Below are 18,158 nucleotides of genomic sequence, written 5' to 3' on the forward strand. Positions count from 1 at the left end.
CGGGAATGGGAGGGAAAGGAATATCTCATTTTCCTGGGAGGGAGCGGGAAATAGAAAAAAGAGTGGCCAAACAGGTCTTTACTTCTACAAAGAGATGCCACCCAAGTGATCCGAAGTTGGAGGCAAATCCTGAATACTGAGCACCTACAAATCCTAGCCGCCAGTGACATTTGCAGGTGCTTATCTTCACTCAGGATTTAGCCCTAATGTATTATTTGAGATGCAACCGTTTTCTTTGATACCTTCACTAAACACTACAGCTGACCATCATTTTATTATGCTATGGTTACTACCATACAATAGTGCTGTCACGCCAGGATACGCAAGGCTGGGCCACTATTCTACAGTACTGTCATACAAGCAATCTGGAGCTACATCATCATCATCATCATCCTAGTCATTTCTTTCTTCACTGTCTGCCTCTCTCCTCCTCTGACTGGTGGGGACCCAGGTTGAAAAAGAAAATGACAGAAAGAAAAAATGGTCTCATCTCCTTCTGACTTGCTTTTGGATCCTGGGATCTCCCTGTTTCACTGATGATGCTGACAAGGTCTTAGAGTAGTGGTTTTCAATCTGTGATCTGCAGACGCCTGGGAATCTGCTGACTATGTCTAAGAGGTCCATGAAAGATGATTATGATCAATCAAACATATGTGAAGAATACCCACCCTTACAGTTCAAAAAGGTTTGCACCTCCATTTGGATTTTTTTTAGGAGTCCTCAAATGAAAAAAGGCTGAAAGCCATTGTCTTAGAGGACCCTGAGAGCCACAATGCTGAGAGGTGCTGCATCAACTGAAACCACTTCCCTGGAGAAATGTGGTACCTTTTCTTTCTTCTTGGGTTTCTTCTTTGCTCATCCTCAATTGCCTTGGCTCATACCACAGAATATCAGGGGGGCCCTTAAGCTTCTTCCTTCTGTAGGTCACCTGTGAACTTGCTCAGATGAGCTGCTAACCAAGGAAGATGCCAAACCACCAGGCAGTCTGTCCTTTGCCCCAAATATTACAGGTTGCTTCTGAGGGACTGTAGTCAGCTCACTAGAAACAGCTGCCAAACATGGACTCTGAGGGTCCATCTGAATTGTCCCCCACATTTGGGATTTTTCTTCAGATCTAGTATTTTGATGGGCCCTATTTTTATGTACAACAGGAAAGCAACTGGGAGCCACTTTGCAGACACTAGGAGGAGCTGGAAAGGAGACAGCAAAAAAAGGGGACAGAAGGATAAGGGACAGAAAAAAAAGGAGAGTAGAGAGAGAGATTATGCCTATCTCAGAGACTCTCTACTGTTGGGTCAGGGCTGAAGAATCGTCTGGACATCACAGCTTGCCCCATTTGGATAGTCTGTCAGTATTGAAGGAATGAGACAATTCAAGTCAGGCCCATTTGTTTGTTGAGGAGCTTATTCAGATGAGGAGCATATGGAGTGAGAGTGACACTCTGTGGGAAGATTCGGGTATTTCAGATGCTGATAGTCTGTTCCTATTTCTTTGGCTGCTTTTTGTCAGGCATCTCAAGAGAACTTCTTAAAAGGTAAACCCCTTTCTTGGTTTTTTTATTTTATGGGGACAATTATAGTTCTTGGTTTTCTTCTCACTCTCCCCTGTTCTTCACTTGGGAGGGTCAGGGCACGTACTCAGGCTCAGGGGCCCAAGGGAGGGCAAGTTAGCCTGTTACTTCGTGTAACAGCAGGGCTGGTTGAAAATTTTCTGTCCAAATTATTGTTTGATGGAAAATTGGGTTTAAGATTGAATGGGCTTGGTTTTCAAAGGGGGTCTGCTTTCTTCAGGGACTTTTGACTTTAAAAAAAACCCAAAACAAAACAGTTTTCTGCTTAAAAAAAAAAAAAAAAAAAGGCCTTCTTTCCCCTCCCAGGAAAAAAAATATTTAGAAATGCCATTGCAGTGCTTCCTGGGGGACTTAATTCAAGTGCCTCTATCCTCCTCTCTTCTCTGGCTGATTGGCCAAACTACATCTTCCAGTGATTCACTGTGACCAGGACTCCTATAATAGACTGTTAATAGTACATCACAGGAGATAGCCTGGCGAGGTACCAGGAGAGTTAGGTTATGAGGCATCCAAAATGCAACTTTCATGAAGCACCCTAGCAGCATTTCCAAATCTGAATTTTTGGCTTTCACCCTTTTCTTTCTGAAGGCAGGTATGGGGGGAAGGATGGAGAGGAAGGGAATTTCCAATTAGCTTTGCTTAACAGCCCTAGAAAGTGTTGAGTTGATGGGCCCATCAACCCACTGCCTTTATAGTGTTACAGGGGAGATTCTCTGCATTCTGCTAGGTCACAAGATCACATCTTTTTTTTTGGTAACTGCACAGTATCCAGCCCCTTTCTTCAAAACAAACAATGATGGGAGAGCAGGGAAAGACCCGTCCCTAGCATGAGCAAGCCCAGCTCCACTGTTGCGAATGGAGTATCCTGCACTTAGATCAACAAGGTCGAATCTTGTTCTCAAGAATGAGGAATCCCAGCTCCTCAAGACTGATGCCAGCAGTCTTGGTGTGATGTCATGGCCTGGGATCAGGCAGCTTGCAGTTCTCCTAATGATGACACTTCACATCTCCTGGGTTTATCTGGTGTGACTGACTGCAGAGTGAATGTGGACATCTCCGATCATGGCAGAAAACACTGCAGCGAGATCAGAAACCAAGGTGAGAACCCAGCACAGGGGTGCTGAAGATGCCAGCAGAGAGAGATCATTGCCATCACAATTCACTGACCCAGTTGTCATGGCATAGTTCTGCTGGGGCTTGCCCCGGTCTAACCTGGAACAGAATTTGACAACATCTTCTGTATTTTGAAATTTCGGTGACCACTGAATCCAAGTGTCAGTCTTGGCTTGGGTGAAATGAGGCTCATCGGGACTTATTGTTTTTGCATCATTGTGCAGAAAAATTCCTGTGAGAGTCAAGGACAAAGAAACCTTGTTTCATCAGACTTTAATGCTGGAGAAGTCAGCAGCATCCGCTGAATTTGAAGCTGCTAAGCTAGGGTCCACCAGGGAGAGATGCATCTTGTAGCACAGCAAGTAGATTGATAAGGCTCTAAAGGCAGCAAGAAGGGTCCTGTGTGCAAGCTGGGGATTTTGGAAACACTGCTGTGACTAAGGATTTGTGGCGTGAGGGTGACACTCAGTGGAGAGACAGGAGAAATTCAAATAGCTGCTTTCTATTGCATTTGCCCTTTCCAGCCTGATTTAATAGTGGCTGTATTCACCTCAGAAAAGATGGGCACTAGCTAAGCCTTTCTGACTAGTCCAAGGGCCCTGTCACTGATGATTGTTTCTTATGGATCAGATGAAAAAGCATCACTCAGCTTGTACAGGGAAGTGCCCTCTGGCAGAGAGGCATTGTGTGAGGTGAGACTGCTGTGCAAAGCATGTCTCTTAGGGGCACAGCCTTGTAAGCCAGGTGGTGGGGCAGGGTTAGCACAAGAGCAGGCCGATCTGATGGGAATTCCAGTAGAGATTTTGCTTCTCATGACTCGATAGCTTTTCTGTACCAAGAATATCGTTCTTTTATAGCGACACTGAGCGTTTTGTCCCCTTAGGGTTTTATTCACAACTGAGGCTGCTGCTATTTTTATTTTTTTGTATTTGATAATTATTTTTTATAAAAGTCTATGAAAATAAATAATCTTCTCATCCTCTGCCTCTTCCTCCTCCTCATCACTGAACAGAAACCACTCCCAGGTAGGTAGGGGGAACCCAGTACCAAAGCTGTAGAATCACACACTGACTCTCAGAGGGGATGGAAAAGGCTCCTACCTCCATGTCATGGGAACTGGAGTCAGTGACCCAGGAAGTCCCTTCCCATCGTCTGATGGGTGGCAGCCAATATAACTTCTTGTACCACAAAATTTCATCTCAGAGCCAGGTTTTGACATTAGCTTAATGCTCAACAGCTTTAGGACAGGAAAATCCATCTGAGCCTGGTGGCCTATCAGGTTACTGTGGTCAGCACACAACAGTTTATTAGCCAGCAGTACACAAGGGACTGATGTGGCCAGTATCCATCTGCCTTTGATTCCCTAGCCTGAATAAGCCAGTATCCCTACGGCTGAATCAGCTCGGGCAACATCTGACATGAGTTGAGAGCAGGGCTAGCACTCACACTTCTAGAGCCATAGTGAGATGCCTTTGTCTATCTGCCACTGCATCCCTTCAGTAGGTTCACCTTGGCTGAATATAAAGGCAAGCCTGAAGAAACACCCAGGAGAAAAGCACTGCGCTCACTGATGTCTGGTTGCACCAGAATTGTTTATAAGGACTGTCAGATTGAAAAAGGCCTTCTAGGCCACTGAGTCCAGTCCCCTGCATTTGCAGGCAACCATTATTTACCCCAGGATCCTCGTTCACCACACCAAACACAAACACAACAACGCACAAAATACCAAGAACACCCAAGAGCATGCCATATGAAAAAGCAGGGAAGCCAAGGGCACTGCCAGGATAATGACAGAGAAGTACCAGTAGTTGGTTAATAAATAGTCAGAGGATTCTAGGAAGAAGCCCATGGACTACACTACAGAACAAGGCAAATTCCCCTCCACTGTCCTTACCCATCTGACCCCAGAGAAAAATTCATTCCTGACCCCAGATTTAGTTATCAGTATGACCAGCAGCAGAAAAAGCTAGCTGGGAACCTCTAGTATACTCCAATCAGACTTCCCCCCTCAACCATACTTGTGACCAATGTCTACCACTCCTAGGGAAGGCAGAAAAGAAAAGACACCACACAGAAACCAATAAAGCATTCACAAAGGAAAAAAAGAATCCTTTGTGGCATGTGGAAGGTGTTCAGTAAAAACTCCAAAACCTATGATTGTCAGGCATCTACCACGCTGCACCTCTAGACCCTGACATGAGGATTAACAAACACACACACACACACACCCCACCCCAACTCTTTAACCAACAACTCCCTGCCTTATCATATTCCTGCCATAAACTGAGTGCAGCCTTAATGGCTGCATCCAGACAAGTGCAGATGTGCAGTACACAGCACCGCAGACCCATCTGTGGTGCCACACACTGCACATGCAGGCATTCCCCATACTGGGGTCAAGAAAACCAGCACAGGGTTTTCTTGACCCCAGGAGACCTCAGGGGGAAAAAAAAAACCCCACCCCAAAAAAAAAGCAGGGTGGCATGGGGCAGCAGCATGCACCACCCAAAACCAGCGCCTGACTGGCCAGAGCCACACTCCAGATGCTGGCCAGGATCCCTGCTGCAGCAACGCCGTGGCTGCAGCTCTGCAAGGCCCCCAGGACCCCAGGTAAGGCTGCTGGGACCAGCACAGTTGCTGACCCCAGCCTTCCCTACCCCACCCCGGGGTAACCTACTGCGTGCCAGAGCATGCATGGCATGGGCATTCCCTGGGGACAAGTAGCAGTGGCACAAGGTGTGCCACTGCTGCTTGTCCCCAGGGAAATGCATGTTCCTACTCATCTGGACACAGCCAATGATTTCAAACTTAAAACAATGCAGGTTCTTTGCCCTTTCTGTTGTGTTGGAAAACCAATCTGAAACTTCTGCCCTCTACGAGAAATCTTCTAATTTACAGTCTACATTTATGGATATTCATATCAGCACCATCCACCTTGTAGACCTTGGGCCCTATTCCTCCCTTCCTTAATGCTGGTGACAGTCAAAAGCAACTTTGCCAAAAGTCAGCAAAATTAATAGGCTGGAGTAAAATAAGAAGAGAATTGGGCATCCAGTCTTGTGTTTTGCTATTAAAAACAACATGCATTTCAGTGCATCATAAGTACTCCTGTAGATCTCACTATCTTTTTCATACTTAAGATTATTTACAATCACTTTTCATTTTCAAGTCCTTCCTTTTGTTTCATATGTCCAGGATTATCAGTCAGAAGAGAAATAACTCTTAATTCTCCTGATATTTACTGGAGAGATGAGCAGTTAACAGGGGAAGATGGCAGACATTCTTGCCTTGCCTTAGAAAATACACTAAAGCAGCACAAGCAATACCACTTAATTTCAGTGGTGCCATTCCTGGTTTCAGATCCAGGATTGTGGATCACGGCAGATGCAGGATTTCAGATCATGGCAGATGCAGGATTTCAGATCCAGGATTATGGATCATGGCATTCCAAACTCAAGCTGTGCTGATTTCAAATCATGCATCTGAATCCAAATGCTTTGCTAGGAACTAAATATCTTTGAAGATATTAAAGCTGTCCAAAAAAACTAATTTAGAAATTCTTTTGGGTGAGGTGCAAAACACATTTAGATTTTAGAAATTCTTTTACCCTGAACCACAAGGCAGACCTTTTGGCAGCAAAGGCTGCTGTTCATTTCTCTAGACAAGTGTTTCATAAATCTAGCAGAATCTTAACAATATTAAACAACTTGCAGCACTGTATTTTATCAGCTCCTCCAAACTGAAGTTTCTTTAGAAACAGGAAAGTACAGTATTGTTGGTTTAATGGAGATGAACCATTTCAAACAAATAGATGCAGGTGTACCCAGTATGCATATCAATTAATTGATTGCTAATTCCTTGCCTCTAAAAGTGCTGCCTGCCTTAAAGGATGTAGGAAGAAGAAACCTTTACCTGTACATTGGTGAAACTCCACTTGGGTCACTGGGACTGCCCAGGGTTAAAACCTTTGACTGAAGACAAGTAGTCACATTTACCTCCGTCTCTAATCACATGGATTTACAGAAATCCAGGTCAGCTGCTCCTCCTCTCAGGGGCCACCCAGAAGTCCATTCTGTTTGGCCACAGGTATCTGTTGGGATGTCTTCTCCTGGGGACCTCAACCAGGCATTTGTTATGCTGGTATAAATCAGAAATAGCACCACTGAAATCAAGTAGTATTGCTTGTGCTACTTTAGTGTATTTTCTAAGGGAAGGCAGGAGGTTTTTTTGCATCTTCCCCTGTTAACTGCTTCTCTTTCCAGTAAATATCAAGAGAACTAGAATTATTTCTCTCCTGACTGATGATCCTGGACATATGAAACAAAATGAAGAGCTTGAAAATGAAACACAGCCAATTCGAGGCCCTTTTTCCCAAACAGATGTAGAACTAGCAGATAGCACTTTACGTGAATTTCACCTTTCTTGCTTTAGCACACATGAACTCGTGGATGGCATCTCTGAGACCAAAACTTTCTACACTTTGTTCTCATTTGATGCATGAGTGATGCATGATTTGAAGCCACCGTAGAACACAAATATGTCTTTGTAAGTATATGGCTGCATTCTCCACTCGTGACAGACACAGACAAAGTTACCAGAATCCTGAGTATGATGGATACGTCTGGCAACAACAAACGTTTGGCGGGAGGGTTGTCCAGAAACTCCAGCGCTACTTTTAGATGTGTTCCAAGTTCCAGCTACCTGCCAAGGGATTTAAGTTCATTGCAAAGATCCAAGACATTGGATCCAACACATCAATGAGCAGAGCATGCCTCTTTACACAGATGTCCATCTTCTAATACTTTCTTAAAACAAAGCGTTGCTGTAGTAGCTGCTAAAGGGCACCTCTGAGTTTTTTTTTTTTAATATTTCCAAAACATTGAGTGATTCATGGTGCTCCTCAAGCTGTAAAAATCCCTCCCCAAATGACTGTCTTGCGATATCCAAAGCATAATATAAAAAAATTGATTTGATAGTTCTTTTCTGGATTAATGGTTCATATCTGGCCTTGTAATCATACCGTCTTTTTTGTTCATATGCTAAACCACATTTCTTTTGGGAAACCAGCGTTGATTTCCAACTCATTAGCCAGTTCCTTAGCATCTATCAGGATACCCAAGAATCCCTTATCAAAATGTAGTCTCTACAAAGAACTGAATGTTTTTGCTGATGCATAGTTTATTCTCTAGTCCCTTCAATGTCTTGAAGCAAGTTACTTGCAATGTTGAATTCATAAGGCATATCAAACCAAAATACCACATCGCATTAAGATGTTATAGTTGCAGATTTTGTGAGCCAACAAATTTGGCATCATTTCAAATGTTGGTTCCTGCAGTTCCCTCTATGTCTGAATCCTTGGCAACTGAACATAAAAAAAACCCAGCACTGCGTTTTGAAACAAGGTACCAAACTATGTGGAACACATCAATTTGGCTTTCCCATCTCATTTTGCTTACGAGTTTTGGAAACAGACTGCTCACATGTCAATGCCTGACATCCCAGTGCTGGGGGAAGATTAAACAAAAGTATGAGCATTGAACCATATTGCAAAATACCACCATTTCGGTAAATACAAGAGAAAAAAAAGATGCATTCCAGAGAACAAGAAAAAATTCTTTTGCTAAGGTCCTAAATTCTCCTCTGAATTACATAGTGTTTGCCTTTCTTATTTTGTAGAAAATCATGGAGTGAGGTTCTCATTTCTTCTAGCTGTTCAAGGAGAGCTTTTGTCATTCCAGTGCCAATAGATTCTGTCATATTCAAGACTAATAAAATATTCTTTAGTCACAACATGGCCTTCTCTCGCCTCAGTTTGCTGCTTCTTCAGAAATAAATGTAACAATCATGGTCATCTGCTCTCATCTCCTAATGTCTTTGATGCAGTCAAGGATTACAGAACACTTGGCAACTTTCAAGGCAGAAATTATGTCTTTCTTGGTCCCGTTCCCAAGAATATGAATAATTTTGTTATAACTATTTTTTCTCAGGTAATGATCATTAATTTTCCTTGAGGAATTTCATTGGAGAAGTTTTCTCATCACCAGGTCAGATTTTCCCAAGAAACTCCACAAATTTAAAACATTTCCCATTGTGGGATTAATTGAGTTTATCTGTTGGACCTCAGAGGGAAAAGTTTTCTATTCTGTGCAATCTGATCAAATCAAAAAGCCTGTCCAAAACAGCTTGCCAATGTGCTATACAAGAATTAGTTCGGTGCTGGTTTTATCAATCATATGATCTTATTCCGGCCTAGGTTCTAAGTGTATGGGGGCATCTACATGTTGCCCAACGGCAATGTAGTGACGTGCTACATCGCCAGATGGTGCACTGTGGTGACGCAGCAATCACATGCATCTACAAATGATCAGCAGCTACATCGCTGTAGCAGCTTACTCCCCTGTTTTAGCATACTGCTACGGCAATGTAGCAGCAAAATCTAACCATGTGCCATGCACACAGTGCAGTGCAGGCAATTACTGTGCCATGCTTTAGTACTTTCAAGAGGAAGTTCTAAAGCACAGTGCCATAGCAACATTACCATATGGTGACGTGTAGATGTGCCCTATGTGTAATAACTGTTCCTATGATGTGACAATTTCTCCTTTCATGGACATACGTTTTTCGAGCCTCTAACTCTATTCTAGGCAAAAGAAAATCTCTGGGTTTAAATGATTTGTGGCAGAAGCAATAAACAGAATCAACTGAAGTGGACTCAAAAAGACTATTTCATTTTACACATTCTTCATTCGGAAGCTGGCATAAAAAATGGAAAACTGAAAATTTTCTTCCATTACTCTACAAAGGAAAATCCTTCATTTGTTTGCACTGGCCCAGCATTCACAAGCAAAAGGTGATTATTTGATCATTGATTATTTGGCAGGATCTTTTAAAAGGTTCACTGGTCAGAGTTTCTGCTTCTGTAGAATCTTCTGTATTCCTTGAATAACTGTGCAATTACATCAAGTTATTTATTACTGAAGATGATATTACCTCCAGAGACTGAGCTGCCTGACTGATAACATTTTCTGCTTGATCTCTACTTTCTGCCCTATCAGAACTATCAGAAAAAACAAAACCTTTGATAAGGTTACTTGCAGAAGTAGGAAGTCTGACATTTTGGTTGGATGAAAGTGTTTTTAGAAGATTTGAGGCATCAGTTGGAATCAAAGCAACTGATTCCAGAAAATCTTACAAATTCTTGACTTTGTCTTGCATTAAATCCAACAATGTATATTCTTTTGTGAGAGACAATGCCAGGAGGATGCTTCCATTTTTGTAAAAGATAATTACTAATACTCTCAATTTCAGTCACGATGATTTATACTGTCAACATTAGCAGCCTGGACATACAAACACAAGCCAGTTTATGCTTCTATACAAGAATGGAAGTTTATGCTTCCATACAAGCATCTTGTTTGAAACCACTATATTGCTGCCTCCAAGCACAGAGTGTAGGAGGGAAAAAAAATCTCACTGACAAGCTAGAGTTCAGATTACATCTTTCAAATTAATGTAGTTTAGAGTTTGTCATGTCACTGTGTTATAGGACAGACACTTACGTGAACTACAGAAGTTAAAGGATACAGCCAAAGGCAGGGAAAAACAAAAAAGAAAGCTTTATCCATTTGCTTGTTAAAAGTTATTGGGGAGACTTTTAAACTCCACACATTAAAATGCATGAAGGCTGGCAAAACAGTTGGCCACCAAACTCCATCTATATTAGAAGTTCCCCCTTGACTATAATAGTGGGATGAAGTGATGGCAGCAATGCTGAGAAGTTTTACTAAATTAGTCCTTGTGGAGACACAGCTTGTCAGCCTGAGCTGGGAAGCCAAGGATAGCATGGGCCCCAGACTGATTGAGGTGGGCACCTGTAGAAGTCCAGCTGAGCAGAGGAGTTCTGCTTCAAGACTCCAGCCCAGGACAACAGGTTTGGGTTTTTTTGTTATATTACTGCAATCAAACAACAGCTAGCTCCACAGTCCATCTGTTGCTATAGGTGTACAATCAAGTTACTCTTTGAGTCTCCTTGGGTCAAGTGTCTTCAGTAAAAAGCAACCACTAACAAAAAAAAGGCATTTTCCTCTTGAAGCATGCCTTGGCTTGGTACTCAAAAAGTCCATAGCTATGGACAACTGTTCTTCCCAACCAGCCATGTAAACACTTGCAGGCCTTGTCAGAGATCCTCACAAAACAGGGCTGGAAAGATGTTTGTTTTCTTTTAAATCCCAATTAAATGTAAACAATTTTGAATCTGAAATCCATAAATTTCCAGCAATTTTGTTCTTAGAGCACTTCTGATTGCATGCATTGTTTGAACCATCCTGCAGTCTCTTAAGTCAACAGAGGAAATGGATACCCATGTTGGACGTCCAAAGCAAGTGGTGAGCTGGGTCAACCACAAAGTTTGGGTTGGAGTCAGATCTTAGTCTTGCAAAGTGAACTGAGAGTGTTCTGATCTCAGGTTTGGGCTTGGCCTGTTGCAGACATAAAGGGCAAGGACCGAGTAGGGAATCTAGGTTTGAACTTCACTGCAGCTCAGGAATGTTGGGAACCACAGACTCCTTGCTATCCAAGCTGGCACAGGCTTATTAAATCAGCCGCTGCAGTACAGGATTGCTGCCTCGATTCTGTTCAGTCCTGAGTCTTGCCACCACTTCCCTTGGCAGTTTCTCTCACAGCTGAATGCACCTCACTGTCAGGATGGCTAGCCATGATATTAAGGATAAATTCTGGGGTTTGGGTTGGGCCAGTCATATTTTCACAGCAAAGAAAATCTTGGAGTTCAGAGAATGAGTGGGGAGGGCTGTTTGCCTTTGTAAGTGTCCAAAGGCTACCAGAGGGAACAGGGCATTGCTAAGAAATGTGAACAGCTCAACCACAAGCTACAGAAGTGGAAGTACTGGGTGAAGTTTTACAGCCAGTGTTCTGGAAGAAGTCAGACTTGAAGACTACTAATGCTCCCTTCTGGCCTGAGTTCATTTTCATCACGTTAGAAGGGAAGAAGGGATGAGAGATCATTTCCTGCAACCCTCCCTCCACCTAGACTCTTGCTTTGTCTGCCAGCTGGTCACCTCCCACTCAGAATGGACATAGACAGGAGATGCGGCCGCCATGAATTCCAGGGGAGAACTAGCCCCAGGCCTATGAATCCTCTATATGTGACCCCAAAACGTCACACTTCCCCAGGAGCTCCCCTGCAGGGACTCTAGCAGGAAGCCTACCAAAGAACCCATCAGGAGTTTGCCAGGCTTCTGTCTTGGGAATGAATCTTGCTCACACCATCATTATACACCTTGGTAGACTGTTTACCAGTAGTGTAACTTTTACAGGGGACCTCTGCCCACAGGAAGCAGGTAGGTGGGGGCATCTGGGAAGACTGTCTTGGGCTTGTTGCAGCATCAGCTGTGTTGACATGTCCCAGCACAGCTCATCTCCTGCACTGGGTGATACAGGTATCACTCACCCACTGTCCTGCAGGGTTGGGCTTCAGGGGCTCAAACCTGCGGGACAACTGCAAAAGAGGGAACACTGGCATTTCTCCATTTGCAGAGTTTCACTCTGAGCTGAGGCACGGCTGGGGAATCTCTTCCTCTCACCTGTAGGTAAGGATCCATTTGGGGAGGTGCACCGCAAACAGGGACACAGCAGCACAATACATACATCTGGGCCACCCCTGTTGGGGATTCCTGTGCTGCATCTCTGCAAACAGGAGAACACAGGCAGGTACTCCTGGGGCTTCAGGAGATAGGTCCCACACTCCACAGGAACTCCCATTCCCAAGGCACACAGGATCAGGCCCCTGAAGCCCCAAAAGCACGCACCCAGGGCAGCTGGAGAGTGTGGGCAGCTCGGGCTGTGCACATTCTCTTGCTATAAAGTAAGCAGGCATCTACTTCAAAAAGTGGCACAAATTGATACCACCCATTTTTGCGGCCACAATTTGGGGCATTTGCGGCTCAACAAGGGACACAGCCCTCTGTTCCCTTGGCCTTTGTGCCACCATAATACTTTTTATGGCAACACAAAGGGAACATCTGTTTCCAGCCTTTCTGATCCACTGTACCTAATCTACCTGTCTAACAATCTAGCCCAGTGAAAATGCAACACAGCCGATCAATTTGCACACCTGGATGTTGCACGACTGGGGACATTGAAAACAACCTGATCCTCTGTGCTGAAATGCAAGTAAAGCCAGTTATTCTGATGTACTATGACACATTAGCTACAAGACAACCTATAAAAAGTGGAAGGCCTATCTCTCCACATCCCCATTTATCCTCAGTTCAGCATTTGTCTCACCCTCTTTCACCTCTCCTTTTCCAGGGTGTCACAGGCCCAGACTTGCTGCTCACCCCTGTATAGTCCCTACTGCACACTCTTGGCTTTCTTTGCAGATGTATCACCATACTCAAAGGGCTGCACTTGTGAGTGACCTAGAGTAGGTCCTCCTGGACACATCGCGTATCCAGGAAGTGTGGTATCCCACAAGGCTCCGTTGGTGGTCACCAGGAACTTTCAGGTGGCAGAACAAGAGGGAAGCCACAACAGCCTTGCAAGGGCTGTAGTAAAACTGTTACCTCTTACTGCAAACCGCTGTATGTATAAGTACCTATAAATAAAAAAGAATTGTTGCACACCACAAACCTCAAGATACTACAGCACTGATCACCTGTGAGGAGGTTGCAATTCCTCCCTCAGGCTGGCCAACGAGACCTACCACTGCTAAAAACAAACCAGCTGGTGCCCAGGCTCATGCTGCCTCCCGATCTGCTGCTTTATCCTCTGCCACCCCCATGGCTGCCTCTCTGACATGGCAACCCCTCTCCATGAGTCATTCTGCCTCTGGGCCTGTAGATTAATCCCATCCCACCTGCTCATGCTTCTAAAAACCTCTGCTGGTTCTTTTCTCAAGGTTTCTGCATTCCAGACAGTGGGAACTCCCTCTCTCCAGAGCAATTGAAGACAGATCCATTCTTTTTTTCATTGAAGGGGTAGGCAGGGAGAAATGACCAGACTAGCCACCGGTTTGCTATAAAAATAGTCACCTTGCTAATTGTGGACTCACCAAATGGAAGTTTGCAGAATTTGGAGTCCACCTATATCTTCTGGCTCCATCTAGAGGTACACCGAGCACTGTTCAGCCACCTAGCAGGGAGGCCTGAAAAGTAAACAGCTAGGAACTGAAGGCAGGTACAGTTGGCCTGGGAATGAGGCACACATCAACAGCAGCAATTAGCCACTGGGACAGTTGCCCAAGGGGTAGGGTGGACTGTTCACAATGAAGCATTTGCAGCAAGACACGATACCTTTTTAAGAGAGATGTTCTGGCACAATGACAAGTTCCTGGGCATAAAATGGGAGATCTGAAGTCCCTGGCAAATCACAGAAAATGAGGGTTGGAAGGGACCTCAGGAGGTTATCTAGGCCAATCCCCAGCTCAACTAGATCATCCCAGTCAAAGCTTTGTCTACCTGGGACTTAAAAACATATAAGGATGGAGATTCCAAAACGTCTCTGGGTAACCTGTTCCAGCGTTTTCCTACCCTCCTTGTGAGAAATATTTTCCTAATTTTGAACCTAAACTTCCCTTGCTGCAGCTTGAGCCCTTTGCTCCTTGTTCTGTTATCTGTCACCACTAAGAACAGTCTAGCTCCATCCTCTTTGGAACCACCCTTCAGGTAGTTGAAGGCTGCTATTAAATCCTCTTTCCATCTTCTCTTCTCCAGACTAAATAAGCCCAATTCCATCAGCCTCTCCTCATAAATCATGTTCCCCAGCCCCCTAACCATTTTCACTGCCCTCCACTGAACTCTCTTCAGTTTGTCCACATCCTTTCTGTAGTGGGGGGGCCCAAAACTGGACACAGTACTCCAGATGTGGCCTCATCAGTGCTGAAGAGAGGGGAAGAATCACTTTCCTCCATCTGCTGACAACACTCCTACCAATGCAGCCCAGTATGTAGTTAGCTTCCTTTGCAACAAGGTCACAATGTTGGCTTATATTCAGCTTATTGTCTACTATAATCCCCAGGTCCTTTTCTGCAGAGCTGCTGTTTAGCCAGTCAGTCCCCAGCCTGTACCCATTGAACATACAAGATAGCCCATCACCTCTGAGCCAGACAGCTTTAAGACTCAAAGCTGCCTCTTCTTGCAATAATCCCTTGCTCATGTAGGCACATAAGCTTGAAAGAAGCCTCCCAGACCACTGAGGCCAGTACCTGGTGCTTGCAGGCAACCACTTATCCAAGGAGTCCTTGCTCACTAGCACTTCTTCTGGCATGCTTTCCATGTGCATGTCCTGTGCATAGTTACCACTGTATCCACTCAGCATGGTCAAATTCTGTGGCACTATCACTCTCCCTTGGCTACAGCTTGCTTGGCATCACTTCTCGTCTCTTAGGATGTCATGCCAGGCTGGACCAAACTTTGGCTAGTCACCCCTTCCAGACTCAGGTTCAGAACAGAAAAGCTCTCATGATGCCAGCAGTTTTGCCTCAAGAATGAGGAGGTTTCTGTGCTGCTTCTCCCAAGAGATGCAACACAGAAAGGTGGCATTTCTTGGACTTATGTTATTATTGCAATGAGGCGGTTCTCACTCAATTGCTCATGGCCCATTTACAGAGGTTGGGGATCTCAAGGACTACAGGTGAGCTAGGAGGCAGGAGAAAAATGATGGGCTGAGAAGATGGGGAAGAGTCTGTAGTATGGACCTGATGGAGCCTGCCTAGCTCTGGGAAACGTCTTTTCAAGTGAATGAAGCACAGACTTGCCACATGAAATCCCAAGCAGAGAATATGGTACCCAAACAACCCAGGCATTGTAGTTCAGGCACCCATCAGGGAGCCATGAACATGAGTCTGGCCCTGCAATCATTTTCCAGGGTTCCCTCCAGCCACTCATCCCCAGTGCTCCCCACTGGTAGGAGGAGAGGAGAGGGCATAGCCCTAGTGAGAAGCCTCACTTGCACCTTTGATTCCCTACTAATCCTGAAAGATGCACCTAGTACTCCTGAGCAGAACTAACCTGTCCCCAACCCACCTGGGTCCGATGTATCACAAGCATGCCAGCTGCCATTTTGTAGAGATCCGCCTTTTCCCTGCATGCTACTGCAGTTTGATTTTGTGGCACAAGGGCCTTTCTAATAAAGCCATTTCCCCCTCCTAGATTGCTCCTCACTTAGTTCCCTTAGAGACAGGAGGCATGGGGTTGTTTCCACTTCACAACAGGCAAAGCATGGTGTGAAAAGAAGAGCTGGCCTGTGGGTTGCAGGTCCTTTGAAGAGGAGGTAGGTTTTGGGTTAAGCAAAGCTTGGGATTGTTTCAGGCTATGGGCATGAGGGATGCTCACAGTCTCCCCTGGAGCTCGACAGCTAGATAGGAGCATGGCACAGAACTGAAGACCATTCCCTTTTCGGCCACATTCTTTAAAGAGCATCTGTCACTTCGGGTGCTTCCATTTCTGAGTCCCAATTTAAGGCGCCCTCTGAAAATCAGACCCCTTTGAGGCGCTTCAAGATGGACAACCAAATCCTGAAGACCATGGGAAAATGTAGGCCATTCTTACTTGTTAGCAGGCAGTTCTGGGGTCTCTCTAATCTCTAGTAATTGGGATCCTGTGTACACAACAGCCTGAGAGAAATAAGCCAGCTGGTCCTAGTGCTGACATTCTTGGCTTGTACTGGATTAGCACTGAAAGTGTGCCAGGCCCTTTGCTAGCCCCAGGCCTTATGTCACTGGTGCACTGGGCTGCTGCAAATATGTTGGAATAAATTGTCAAGAAAAACTGTGAGGTACCAGCCCAGCTGCAAGGAACCGCGGCTGCTGTCAGACTTCCCATCTCTTCAATAAGTGAAGAGTGATGTTCTCCACAGCATGGGAAGGAAGTCAGGGCTGGTCAGGGGGGAAGATACACCCCCTTGCAGGCCAAAGCTAGGAACAACCAAATTATCATTAAGCTATTGCAGAGTATCTTCCTTTCTGTTTTTACCCCTTAAACCACTTCTCCCTGTCCTTTCACCCAGTTGTCACCATTTGTAATTCTCCTTTAGCAAACCCTTCCATCTCATTCTCTTCACCGTCATCTCTCTATGTGAACTTCCCCATGTGGTCTTCTGAGGAGGGAGAGCAAGGTCACATTCAGCTACAGTGACACAGTGGGCTGAACTGATCTTCAGTGTAAATGGATTTACAGTTCTGGCCCCATGGCAATACGGGCATTTGCAAGACCATGAGTCAAGTGTTTTGCATTTTACCATAAACGTAAACTGTGACCCCTGTGGGGCAGGAACTGGCTGTTATAGCATGTTTGTGCAGCACCTTATACAATGGCACCTGAGTCCTTGACTGGGCTCCTTGGGCACTACTACAATATAGAGGACAGAAAACTATATTTAGTGGCTACTAAGCCTGTAGCAGGAGGCAACCTCACCCATTCAGAAATATCAAAAACAGATGAATAAGTTAAAAGGAAAAAATTGAGCGGTTATTTCCTTCCTATTGCTTACAGTGCTAGTCAATAATGCACTCCAATTTCCAGAAGGCTTTTGCTCCTATCTCCAACAGATGCCAAAAGCACCATACCTCTCCCCTGCCTTAATCCAACTTGTGCTTTTATGCCAAATCTTAACAGAGTCCCTCATGTGCTACAGCAACCTTAACACAGCAGTCCATCTTGGTGGTCAGACACTCCATGCCCTCAGGAAGTTTTTTTTTTTTTTGCCTTAACACTTGCTGAGGTCACTTGAGCCCTTGTGTTCAAGGGCAGCTTTGATGAAGCTGCTGTACTATGTATGCATTAGAAGGGGAAGTGAAAGCTAGCCCTGCACCATAATAGATTAGCATTAGACGGACAGAACAGAGCTCTGAACACAGATCATGAGAGAGTTTCAGAGAGCAGAAATGTCACCTCAAATTCAATGCAGTTCACACTCCTGTGTAGTGAACCCCACTGACATAAATAAAAGGAGAGAGGGTACGTCTACATGCTCATTCATGCACCATAATTACGGGGCATTAAGTTTGGTACCCATAATAACAGGTACTAAATGCACTGTAATCGGCACTACTGCATAGTAGCACAGATGAACTTTTTTTTAGTGATGTTAATGCGCGTTAAACTAAACCTACTGTGCATTAGTGCACTGGCACAGGTTTTGCCTACCATGCTAATGCACAGTAGAATTAGTCTTCTACACATTAAGCATCTTGTGTAGACATGCCCAGTGCAAAGTAACTAAGGCCCAGCTATGTTAGGTTATGCATTAAATAAGGGAGGGTTCATCAAATGGGAGGGAGCATTTCCTGCAAGAAAAAAGCAGTAATTGTCAGGGAATAGCCACTTTCCATAATTAAAGATTCTCTGTGCAGCACTACAGGCCCAAAGCAATGCACTCCTGCCTGAGACAGAGCACTGCAGTCCCCAAGATGACTGGAACGCAGAGTCCAATAGGCTGGCAGTAAAGAACAAATTAGATC

Source organism: Crocodylus porosus, unplaced genomic scaffold (assembly GCF_001723895.1).
Source record: "Crocodylus porosus isolate Cpor-Errol unplaced genomic scaffold, CroPor_comp1, whole genome shotgun sequence".
Classification (NCBI taxonomy): Eukaryota; Metazoa; Chordata; order Crocodylia; family Crocodylidae; genus Crocodylus; species Crocodylus porosus.